Below are 13396 nucleotides of genomic sequence, written 5' to 3'. Positions count from 1 at the left end.
GAGCTCTGTCCAATGCCTCCATCCCTAAAATCGAATCCGGCTGCTTGTTGGTTGGCTTGTCTCAAATTGCATAAGGTTCGTTCAAGCTCGTAAAGAAGGCTTGGCAAGCCGAACCATGAGCTTTTGTTTAACGCAATGAGCAAACATAAATGAAGGATGCATCCGCTTGGCTTGGTTGGTGCAAGTTCAACACACACACATGAGAAAATGTTGGTTATTCTCGTTGGGGGTGCAAAGGGATCAGATTCGAGCTGGATCTTGCCAGATCAGAATCCAAATTTGAAATGTAAACACTAGATCTGAATCTGGATCTGAATAAGACCCGAAGAGGTAATATTGAATCCAAATCCGAAATACATGTGGTAATACTGGATAAAAAAAAAGACAAAACAAGCTATTTACATGCAAAAAATATAAACAACCGGATCTGATTTTGATTCAGATAAACTCCAGCTCTGACTTAAAATGCTGATTCAAACCTGATCCGAATCCAAAAATAATCTGGTTGAACATATCCAAATGCACATTTCTATTTTACTTAAATAACCCATATCTGGAAATAACATGTTGAACTTGGATCGAATATCTAACCACTGATCCGTTTTCAGCCTTGCTCGCCTGGGTTCTAAACCCTCTAGTAAAAAACTTTAATTATTAAATTTTTTTTTTTTGCCCATCGGACCCTCGAGATGTGATCTATACGTTTAGTAGACTTGTAAACATGGTAAGGTCTTAGTCAACCATAACTGACATAAATATAGTACTTTCAAATCTAAATTACTGAAGTAGGTCCAAGTAGCTGATCAAGTCGAACGAACCCACAAGATCCAAGGAGCCTCCGGGGGCATGTTTTACATTGCCGGCACAACGACCGTAGGTATGGCAGGCAGAGCCAGCGTGATCAGGTCTTCGTGCTGGGTGTGGTTTCTTGGGGTTATAAAAAAAATAGTCAGACTATATTTGAAGGTTTATAATCTAGACCCTGCTTCTCAAGATCTAGTAAAGATATGAAATGTTTCATATAAGTTCTTTAACATGGGTTTGGCTCTTAGCATTTAGATCAATACTTGGTCCAGCTGAGGTGTACACTCGAACTGTATTAGGAAAGAATGATAAAAATGTAAAGTAAATTCTGTAAAATAGTTATTGGTTGTAACAAATCTCTAATTTATAGGATTATTAGGAGAGAAATCAGCTGGGATTTCCCATTCCAATCCTGTTATCTTGGGATTTGAGTTGAGATTTAGCAAGATCCTTCAATTCAAGAAAGAATATCACATCTTTCCATCCCATTGCATTTAGCATGGTATCATAGCAGAGGCTCTGATCCTGCTCTTTGCCCAACTAAGGATTGTACTCAACTACATTTATTCGTTCTTCGACATGTCCTTCAAGAACTTTCTGGTATCCATGACTGGGTACTTGTTTGTGCTGCTGTACATTGCTTGTAGTTATCATTTGCTGCTTTTCCGCTGCTGTTTCATCATCCATGGCTTTGGAAGAGTCATCGACCCAAACATCTATCAATGAAATTTCTGATGAATCCGTTGCTAATCCTTACTACCTCCACAACCCAAGAGTGACTTTAGTCATTCAAGTCCTCACAGGAGAGAACTATCACAGGATGGGGTTCGTGGATGGCTCGATTCCCAAATCAGAAGGTCCATCAATCAAGGTCACAGTGCGTGAGCGTTGTAATAACATGGTATTATCCTGGATCCTTAATTCTTTTCATAAAGACCTATAAATGAGTGTGATTTATGCAAATTCTGCTGCGGATGTGCAGTCTAAATTACGTCCCAATCAAACGCCCCCACACATATATCAAATCCAACACATCATTAGTGTAATGACCCGATCCGGGGCCTCTCGAGCCCGGGTTCGTGGACGTTAGTTCCCAGAGAAAAATTACTCAATAATCTAAAAAACAACTCAAAATTGTGCCAGAATTTTTTTTTTCTTTTATTCAATATTTGAAGGTCCATACATCCATTTACAATATCATAACCATCCAAAGACAAAAGCAGAATAAAAAGTAAAATGAAAATCATACTTCTGATGTGGCAGAGTCGTACTAAGTCCCGTGAGTGATGACAACAGTCCCTGAACCTACAGTTGCAACCAAAAGAAGGGGGTGAGTCTACAACCCAGTAAGATTCCATTTACAAATAGATACGATTGTTGCAACTGTAGTGAGCTCTAATCTCCTAGTCTTAGTTTAGTTTGCTACTTATGCACACATGTTAGTTATGAGTTTTACCCCCTTTACCGCATCTCTATTATAATTTTCAAACACCTTTTCTACTCTAATCGACTATTTCGGAGATAGCCTCCTTGGGTGTAGTAACCCATGTAGACAACTCAGAGTCTACAAAGTTGGTCAGACTTATGAACCACTCACAAACAACGTAGTCCAAACTGGCCCAGACTACGGACACAGGTGCTGCAACAGCTCGCCGTTTGCAAGCCGGGAGCGAAGGGACTCAAACGGTAGCTAGCCGAAGAGCCAGGGTGGCTATACCTGCCTCCAAGGTGTCTCAAAGAGCTATACCTGCCCCCAAGGTGTCTCAAGAAGCTATACCTGCCCCCAAGGTTTTGTGGTTCATGCTACGTTCTACAAGTGTCTAGTGGGCAATGTTTTAAACCCTAAGGGTCACCTAGAAATGTCTGAGATATTCCCAGGTTACTCACGAGGTACACACCTCAACATTACCCTAGACCATGCCTCCTAGTAGAGTTCCCATCACACACCAGGTGGTCATCCTATAAACAACTTTTACTCAATATTCACATATTGAATTTAGTGTGTTATACAATCCTCGATGTATATCCACTAATTACTTTTAACACATGTTTACATGTTTGAACTGTCAAGGATGACGACCCACCACAGATTAATTCACGGCCCTTACAATGCCTCTCCCAAGGCATAAGCGTGACATTTTCCAAGGTAATACCTACCTTGAGACTATGGAACTCTACCCTCAATTTTTTTCACATAACACATCAATCTCATACATACAATCATGTCATGCCACTTTTATTTCATAACTCAGAAAATATGCATGATCAGGTTTAAGCATCACACTTGAACTTTATAGATTCCTAGGCATGCAAAACAATGTCTCTTTACAATAAACAAAACTAGCATACTTGAAGCACATGGAATCATATATAAAGATGCCTAAACTAATTAGCATATTTTTTAATCAACTAAGGAGGAATTTGCAAATGTTCACTTACCTGGAACGCTTAAATTCCAATTGCAACCCTTGATCTGAAAACAACGAATATCTCATATTATCAAAATTACCAAAACACCTTTAAACTTAATTGTCAAACTCTGACTCCATTCTTTCAGAGTTTGTTCACACATCCCTTACTAATAGATTCTACCCATGCAGTAGAATCCATGGATTCAAAAATCACATAGATCTGACTTCGAGGCACTTAGTTATGCCTTGTATATTTTGTAGGCATATCAAGGGCAAAATGGTCTTTTTGCTCTTTCGATGACCTCTATATCATCTTTATTTCATGTTACTTTAAGATCCACACACATAATAAAATTTGACCACTCAGGTCCTCAACTCAACTATGATTTGGATCATGGATTCAGTATTCTTGATCCAAACCTGCTTGAAAGGTGTTTGTCTGATTCTAAATCAGGTCGTCTAATCGAATCCACTCTGAATTTTAGGTACAACTGAGATCCAAACCCAAATCCAATTTGTAATGGAAAAATCGAGTCTTCCCTACTTCGATTTTTCCACCGCACTCGATAAATCAATCGCACACGCATCCGATTTGTCTCGATCTAGACTTAGTTGGTCTCACCCATATTGGGTCCACCTTCGGTCTAGGCCGAAATGATCCACCATTTCAAACCCGACTTGGTCTGCTAACTACTTCGGACCCGACTCGGTCCGTATAGACCGATACGATCTGTCACAATGCATATATCCACACATCATCATTTTTTTCTTTTCGTTTGGCTAGGTCTGGACACGCCCAGACTGAGCCTACTTGGTCTGGTCGACTAGCTGGGACTGGTTCACGTCTAGCCTGATGACCGACTCGGCCTGCAGAAACTGCAGATCAAGCTTGTCATCACGACGGGCAATAGTCAACTTCTACCATCGTCGGACTTGTTGCAGCTTCTTGCAAGCAAGGCAACATCGCCGGTGCTCGCTGATCGTCAGTGGCTGCCGACCCAATAGCGGTAGCAGAGGAAAACCCCTTTTCTTCTATTTTTTTTTCTACAATGACGAGGGTAGTGGTCAGACCTCTTGCTCTCTCGCGGCAGGCGGTCCGTCTCTCCTCATATTCAGTCACTGACGGTGGCAATAGCAGAGGAAAACCCTCCTCTACTTTCCCCCTAATAGAGCCAGACAGAGAGGGTCCTCCCTGCTCCTGCATGTTTGAAACTCGCCAGTGACACCTCCATTGCCGACGACCACTGCTCTGAACATCAAAAGAGAGAGAGAGAGAGAGAGAGTGAAAACTTATTTAGTGGTTGACGACAAGCAGAGTTCTTTTCCCTTCACGCTCCCTCTCTACTCATTCAGAATGGGGAGATGAGAGGAGCCCCCCCCCCCCCCATGGCTTTTATAGCCATGGGGGTTGGTCGGTTACCCCCTCCCACCTTCTGTATTAAATGGGGGCAGCCTGCTTCCTCTCCCACGATCTGGTTCATGGGAGAGGAAGGAGCGTCACCCCCTTCTCATTTCGTAACCCCCCCATGATGGGGGGAGCGTTACAATTCCACCCTCCTTACAAAAAGATTCGTCCCGAATCTTTCTCGAAAATAATTAGGGAAATTATAAGCGCATATCAACCTCATTCTCCCATGTAGCTTCATCTTTACTATGATGCTTTCATCTCACTAGGACCATTGGGACAACCTTGTTTCTGAGCATGTGCTTCTTAAATTCAATCACCTCAATTGGTTCTTCCTGAATGCTTAAATCTTCTTGGATGTCTAACACTGATGCCATTGTATCCAGTATATGTGAAGGATCTGGCATATACTTTCTTAACATGGATACATGAAATACATTATGTATTCTGGAGAGTGATGGAGGTAGTGCCAACTGATAGGCTGTATATCCTATCCTTTTCAAAATTTCAAACGGCCTGATAAATCTAGGACTTAATTTGCCTTTCTTCCTGAACCTCATTACCCCTTTAAATGGTGATATCCTCAAAAAGACATGATCGCCTATCTCAAACTCCAATTCTCGTTGCCTTTTATCTACATAACTTTTCTGACGACTTTGGGCTGCTTGGAGTCTTTCACGAATGAATCTGATTTGCTCCTCCATTTGTTGAACCAACGCAGATCCTAAGGTTTTTCTTTCACCAACTTGGTCCCAACATAGAGGCGTTCTACAACGTCTTCCATATAAGGCTTCATAAGGAGCCATCCCAATACTAGCTTGGAAGCTGTTATTATAGGCAAATTCAATTAGCGGCAGAATATTATGCCATGAGTTGCGATACTCTAGTGTACAGGCTCACAACATATCCTCTAGCGTTTGGATGGTTCTTTCTGACTGCCCATCTGTCAGAGGGTGAAAAGCTGTACTCATTTTCAACTGACTGCCCATTGCTTCTTGAAAGCTTTGCCAAAATTTGGCTGTAAATTTCGAATCTTTTTCAGAAACAATGGAGTCTGGTACTCCATGCAATCTCACTATCTCCTTTATGAAAAGGCGAGCCAGCTGTTCAAAAGAACATGTTGTCTTGCATGCGAGAAAATGTGCCAATTTGGTCAGTCTATCAACAATTATCCAAATCACATTCATTCCCTCTCTGGTCTTAGGAAATCCTATAACAAAATCCATCGTTATATCTGCCCACTTCCATACAGGAATAGGTAGTGGTTGCAATAGGCCACCCAGCCTCTGATGTTCAATCTTTACTTGTTGACATATTAGACACTTACTAACATACTCATCAATATCTCTCTTCATTCCATTCCACCAGAAATTATCCTTCAAATCCCTATACATCTTTGTACTTCCAGGGTGAATGAAATACTTTGAATGATGTGCCTCTGCAAGCAATTGTTTCCTAAGTTCCTCATCCTTAGAAATACATACTCGCTCTCAAAATCTCAGCATGCCTTGATTGTCTACTTTGAATTTTGAATCTTCACCATTAATTGTTATTGACCTGATTTCTTCTAACTCTTGATCTAAGAGTTGCTTTTCTCTGATTTTGTCGCAAATTTCTGACCCTAAGGTCGTCTGGACAAACATCAATCAACCCGGCAGACATTGCACTTCTGCTTTTTGTTCTACAATGCTTACCAGCAGATTTGATATAGATAGTCTCGTGACGGATTCTGCTTTTCGACTAAGTGCGTCAGCTACTATATTAGCTTTCCTTGGGTGATACTTTAGCTCGAAGTCATAATTTTTTAATAATTCTAACCATCACCGTTGTCTCATATTCAGTTCCTTTTGAGAGAACAAATATTTTAAACTTTGATGATCAGTGAATACCTCAAATTGTTCTCCATATAAGTAATGTTGCCATATTTTGAGTGCGAATACTATTGCAGCCAATTCTAGGTCATGAGTTGGGTAATTTATCTCATCCACCTTTAGTTATCTTGAGGCATATGCGATAACCCTGCCATGTTGCATTAGAACGCAACCCAATCATTTATGTGATGCATCACTATACATGGTAAAACCTCCAGTGCCAGAAGGCAAAACTAACACTGGTGCAGTGGTCAATCGCTTCTTGATTTCTTGAAAGCTTTTCTCGCACTTCTCATTCTACTCGAACTTCACTTCTTTCTTTGTCAGCTTAGTCATGGGAGCTGCCAATATAGAAAATCCTTCTACAAAGCGTCTGTAGTAACCAGCTAACCCAAGGAAACTTCGAATTTCTGTGGCATTCTTGGGTGTAGGCCAGTTGGTTACCGCTTTAACTTTTGCTGGGTTCACCATCACTCATTTACTGATAATATGTCCCAAAAATGACACCTGATCAAGCCAGAACGCACACTTAGAGAACTTAGCATATAGCTTCTGATCTCTAAGTATTTGTAAAACGATTCTCAAATGTTCTGCGTGTTGTTCCTTACTGGGCGAATATATGAGGATGTCATCCACGAACACCACCATGAACTTATCTAAGAATGGTTTGAATACTCGGTTCATTAAATCCATGAATGCAGCTGGTGTATTCGTCTACCCAAAAGGCATGACTAGGAATTCATAATGACCATATCTTGAACGAAATGTTGTCTTGGCAACATCTTCTTCCCGAATCTTTAGCCGATGATATCCAGAACGTAGATCCAACTTAGAAAAACAGGCTGCACCTTAAAGTTGATCAAATAGATCATCTATCCTTGGTAGAGGATACTTGTTCTTTATTGTCACCGCATTTAATTTCCTATAGTCGATACACATACGCAATGACCCATCTTTCTTTTTCACGAACAAGATCAGTGCGCCCCAAGGTGATACCGATGGTCGGATAAATCCAATATCCAACAACTCCTGCAGTTGATCCTTGAGTTCTTTGAGTTCGGCAGGTCCCATCCTATATGGAGGAATAGAAATGGGCGTTGTACCTGGAGCTAGATCTATCTGGAATTCGACTTCCCTATCTGGTGGAAGACTTGAAAGTTCTTCAGGAAAAACATCCATGAATTCTCGTACAATCTCTACCTCTGTGACTGAAAGTTTATCGTCATCCTCAGTCTTCATATAAGCCAAGTATCCAATCCAGCCCTTCTGTAGATACCGGTTGGCTTGAAGACATGAGATGATTGTCAGTTTTGCAAGTTTTCTAACACCTTGAAAGGTGATAGTTGAGGTTTCAGGGTGTTGAAAACTGACACTTTTTCCTCGACAATTAATCGTTGCATGATGATTAGATAACCAATCCATGCCCAAGGTAACGTCCACTCTCTTAAAGTCCAGTATTAGAAGGTCTACCGACAATAGACGTTCTTCGACTTGTACCATACATCCTTGGATGACTTCATCTATATACACCGACTTTTTTACCGGTGTCTCTACTTGATACTTTATTTTTAGAGGTACCGACGAAACATGTAATAGTGCAGCAAAAATAGAGGTGATGAAACTATGTGTAGCACCTGAATCAAATAGAACATGTGCACTAACACCAGAAATTAGGAGTGTACCTTCCACCACATCAGAGCTAGCCAAAGCTTCCTGTAGAGTCGCTGCATAAACTCGTCCTGGAGCAACTGGTTTCTCCCTGGGTTTTGCTCATTCTCCCTGTACTGGCTGGGGACATTTCCTTGCAATGTGTCCCATTTGACCGCAATTGTAGCATTTAATATTCTTTTCATCGCAATGACCTTCATGCTTGAAGCCGCAAGTCCTATAGTTGTTGCCCTTGGAAGGCGCTCCTCGATATCGAGGTTTCTTAGCTTCTGATTGTTCAGACTTCTTCCCCTGCTGCTTATTATTGTTTTCTGCACTATTTCATTCATGTGGCTTCGAAGATCTGTCGTTGCCTTGCCTCTTCTTGAAAAACCTTCTGGACGACGAGCTAGTTTGCCCTTGTTGTACTTGCTTAGGTTTCTCTTGTATCTCCGGTTTTGTTGTTCGAGCATCCCAAAACTCGTACCGAGATGCCATCTCCACCAACCTGTCGAACCTCCGAATTTGCAGAGGTCCCACCATCCTCAGAATTTCAGGCTTTAATCCGCGCTCATATAGTTTGCATTTTTGTTTCTCAGTAGATACTAAAGCCTTCGCAAATCTGGATAATGAATTGAACTTTGCGGTGTAGGCTGCTACACTCATACTTCTCTGTTTGAGCTTTCTAAATTCTTCTTCTTTCTCCATCCTCTCGATCCTGGGAAAGAATTGTCTGTAGAACTTGTTCCTAAAGGTGATCCAGGAAACAAACTCTCCACTTCCCAGGACATCTCTGATGGATCGTCACCAGTACTCAGCATCCCCAATTGAGTTTGATGTCGCGACCCATGCTTTCTGGTCCTCTAGGCACTGTATCGTATCTAGTGCTTTCTCTACTTGCATCATCCATTTCTCTGCTGCTACTCCTCCAGGAGTTTCGTCGAACGTGGGCACTCTCATATTCTTGAACTTCTCAGCCCAAGAATTGCTTCCTGACGCTACTTGGTTTTGACTTTGATGCCGTGAATTTTGTAATAGCTCATACAAAATTCTTTCTGTGGTATAGCCGGGAGGCACACCACTACCAACTGTAGCACGTTCGTGTTGAGGTAAAACTGGTGAAGCACCCCCACCTTCTGCTCCCATGCTCCTTGGAGGTAAACTGTCTGATGTGTGTGAAGACACAGGACCAATGGGGCTTGCAGCACTTCTCCTTACAGAGCCCTCACTCACATGCCTTGCTTGAGAAGGGCTTGCTTGTCTTTTGCTTACTTGAGAACCTCTTGAATGGTACGATGTTCCCTGAGGAGTCCTCATACTGCAATATGAATAAAGTGATTACTAAAGTTTACTTTTGCTTCCACACAGGTTTGCACATTTGTAGTAAGAACTTACTATTTATTAATAAAAACAACGTTTTTACAACTTTTCACAGGTTCTTCCGTAATACAACCCGTTACTTACTACTATCACTAGGCAACCATAGGCCTTTATTATATGATTTAAACAAAAAAAACACTAAGGTGTCGGGGTACGAGGGGTGTAAGTAGGTTCTTCTTCTTCCTCGGAGTCTGAAGGAACCCTAACTGGTGCCGACACTGCCATGTTGTTAAGAGCACGTAAGTATGTGTGCCTATTTATATGTCCCCTGCCTCTCCTCAATAAGGCCATTCCTCGAAGAAGTTGCACTTCTCTTATTTGTTCATTCTCCATGACATTAGTGCCCCTACCTTGTTGCACCATCGACCCTTGAACACCCTCATGACCGGATGCACCGGGTTGCTCCTGACTTCTCCCGCTACTGGTAGCATTGCTCGGTCCTGCCCTATATTGGCCGAAATGAGACCTGCTGCAACCCGAGCAACATGCTACAACTCCCCTACCACCTCGATTTGCTAGTGAACCTCTCCGGACGTGCCTATATGGAGGACGTCCTCGTGACCCTGGCGATTCTCCAACGGATGGTTGGGGTGGTGCTACCTCTTCCTCTCGATCATTGTACCCCCAGTTGTTGATTATGACTGAAACTGGGGCTGGAGAAAGAATGGGAGGTGTCATACTTCCCATTGTCCTAGTGATGTCAATCATGGCCGTCACGAAGAGCGAAAGGACGACAACCATCTGATTCGTCTGGATCACTTCAGGATGCCTATGCCTCCCAGAGCTCCTACTGCCTCTATGGTCGCTCTCGTTGCCACTATCATTATTAGTATTCATTCCTGCTAATAAGAGACACTCATAAGTTCAGGACCTTCCTATGACTCTTTTGCCACATATTCCTTTGGATGATTGTAATTATCGTTCTTTTAGGACCTTCAACTTATTTCAAATTAAAATAAAATTCTTCTTCTACAATCCAATTTTTCTTATTGAAACCTAGCTCTGATACCACTTGTAATGACCCGATCCGAGGTCTCTCGAGCCCGGGTTCGTGGACGTTAGTTCCCAGAGGGAAATTACTCAATAATCTAAAAAACAACTCAAAATTATGCCAGAATTTTTTTTCTTTTATTCAATACTTGAAGGTCCATACATCCATTTACAATATCATAATCATCCAAAGACAAAAGCAGAATAAAAAGTAAAAGGGAAATCATACTTCTGATGTGGCAGAGTCGTACTAAGTCTTGTGAGTGATGGCAGCAATCCCTGAACCTACAGTTGCAACCAAAAAAAGGGGGTGAGTCTACAACCCAGTAAGATTCCATTTACAAATAGACACGACCGTTGCAACTGTAGTGAGCTCTAAGCTCCTAGTCTTAGTTTAGTTTGCTACTTATGCACACATGTTAGTTATGAGTTTTACCCCCTTTACCGCATCTCTATTATAAATTTCAAACACCTCTTTTACTCTAATCGGCTATTCCGGACATAGCCTCCTTGGGTGTAGCAACCCATGTAGACAACTCAAAGTCTACAAAGTTGGTCAGAATTATGAACCACTCACAAACAACGTAGTCCAAACCGGCCCAGACTACGGACACAGGTGCTGCAGTAGCTCGCCGGTTGCAAGCCGAGAGCGAAGGGACTCAAACGGTAGCTAGCCGAAGAGCCAGGGTGGTTATACCTGCCCCTAAGGTGTCTCAAGGAGCTATACCTGCCCCCAAGGTTTTGTGGTTCATGCTACGTCCTACATGTGTCTAGTGGGCAATGTTTTAACCCCTAAGGGTCACCTAGAAACGTCTGAGATATTCTCAGGTTACTCACGAGGTACACACCTCAACATTACCCTAGACCTTGCCTCCTAGTAGAGTTCCCATCACACACTAGGTGGTCATCCTATAGACAACTTTACTCAACATTCACATCTTGAATTTAGTGCGTTATACAATCCTCAATGTATATCCACTAATTACTTTTAACACATGTTTACATGTCTGAATTGTTAAGGATGACGACCTACTACAGATTAATTCACGACCCTTACAATGCCCCTCCCAAGGCATACACGTGACATTTCCCAAGGTAATACCTACCTTGAGACTCTGGAACTCTACCCTCAATTGTTTTCACATAACACATCAATCTCATACATGCAATCATGTCATGCCACTTTTATTTCATAACTCAGAAAATATGCATGATCAGGTTTAAGCATCACACTTGAACTTTATAGATTCCTAGGCATGCAAAACAGTGTCTCTTTACAATAAACAAAACTAGCATACTTGAAGCACATGGAATCATATATAAAGATGCCTAAACTAATTAGCATGTGTTTTAATCAACTAAGGAGGAATTTGCAAATGTTCACTTACCTGGAACACTTAAGTTCCAATTGCAACCCTTAATCTGAAAACAACGAATATCTTATATCATCAAAATTACCAAAACACCCTTAAACTTAATTGTCAAACTCTAACTTCATTCTTTCAGAGTTTGTTCACACATCCCCTACTAATAGATTCTACCCAAGCAGTAGAATCCATGGATTCAAGAATCACATGGATCTGACTTCGGGGCACTTAGTTATGCCTTGTATATTTTGTAGGCATATCAAGGGCAAAATGATTTTTTTGCTCTTTCGATGACCTCTATATCATCTTTACTTCATGTTACTTTAAGATCAACACACATAACAAAATTTGACCACTCAGGTCCTCAACTCAACTATGATTTGGATCATGGATTTGGTATTCTTGATCCAAACCTGCTTGAAAAGGGTTTGTCTGAATCTGAATCAGGTCGTCTAATCGAATCCACTTTGAGTTTTGGGTACAACTGAGATCCAAACCCAAATCTAATTTGTAATGGAAAAATCGAGTCTTCGCTACTTCGATTTTTCCACCGCACTCGATAAATCAATCGCACACGCATCCGATTTGTCTTGGTCTAGACTTAGTTGGTCTAACCCATATTGGGTCCACCTTCGGTCTAGGCCGAAACGGTCCACCATTTCAAACCCGACTCGGTCTGCTAACTACTTCGGACCCGACTCGGTCTGTATAGACCGATACGATCTGTCACAATGCATATATCCATACATCATCATTTTTTTCTTTTCGTTTGGCTAGGTCTGGACACGCCCAGACTGAGCCTAGTTGGTCTGGTCGACTAGCTGGGACTGGTTCACGTCTAGCCTGATGACCGACTCGGCCTGCAGAAACTGCAGATCGAGCTTGTCATCACGACGGGCAATAGTCAACTTCTACCATCGTCAGACTTGTTGCAGCTTCTTGCAAGCAGAGCAACATCGCCGGTGCTCGCTGATCGTCAGTGGCTGCCGACCCAATAGCGGTAGCAGGGGAAAACACCTTTTCTTCTATTTTTTTTCCTGCAATGACGAGGGCAGTGGTCGGACCTCCTGCCCTCTCGTGGCAAGCGGTCCGTCCCTCTTCATATTCAGTCACTGATGGCAGCAATAGTAGAGGAAAACCCCCTCTGCTTTCCCCTTAATAGATCCAGACAGAGAGGGTCCTCCCTGCTCCTGCATCTTTGAAACTCGCCGGTGACACCTCTGTTGCCGACGACCACTGCTCTGAACATCAAAAGAGAGAGAGAGAAGACTTACCTGGTGGTTGGCGACAAGCGGAGTTCTTTTCCCTTCACGCTCCCTCTCTGCTCGTTCAGAATGGGGAGATGAGAGGAGCCCCCCCATGGCTTTTATAGCCATGGGGGTTGGTCGGTTACCTCCCACCTTCTGTATTAAATGGGGGCAGCCTGCTTCCTCTCCCACGATCTGGTTCATGGGAGAGGAAGGGGCGTCGCCCCCTTCTCCTTCCGTAACCCCCCCACGATGGGGGAGCGTTACATTTAGC

The sequence above is a fragment of the Nuphar pumila genome, chromosome 2, assembly GCF_984573655.1.
Source record: "Nuphar pumila chromosome 2, dmNupPumi1.hap1.1, whole genome shotgun sequence".
In the NCBI taxonomy this organism is placed as follows: Eukaryota; Viridiplantae; Streptophyta; class Magnoliopsida; order Nymphaeales; family Nymphaeaceae; genus Nuphar; species Nuphar pumila.
The sequence above is the reverse complement of the archived record's forward strand: the minus strand, read 5'-3'. Positions refer to the sequence as shown.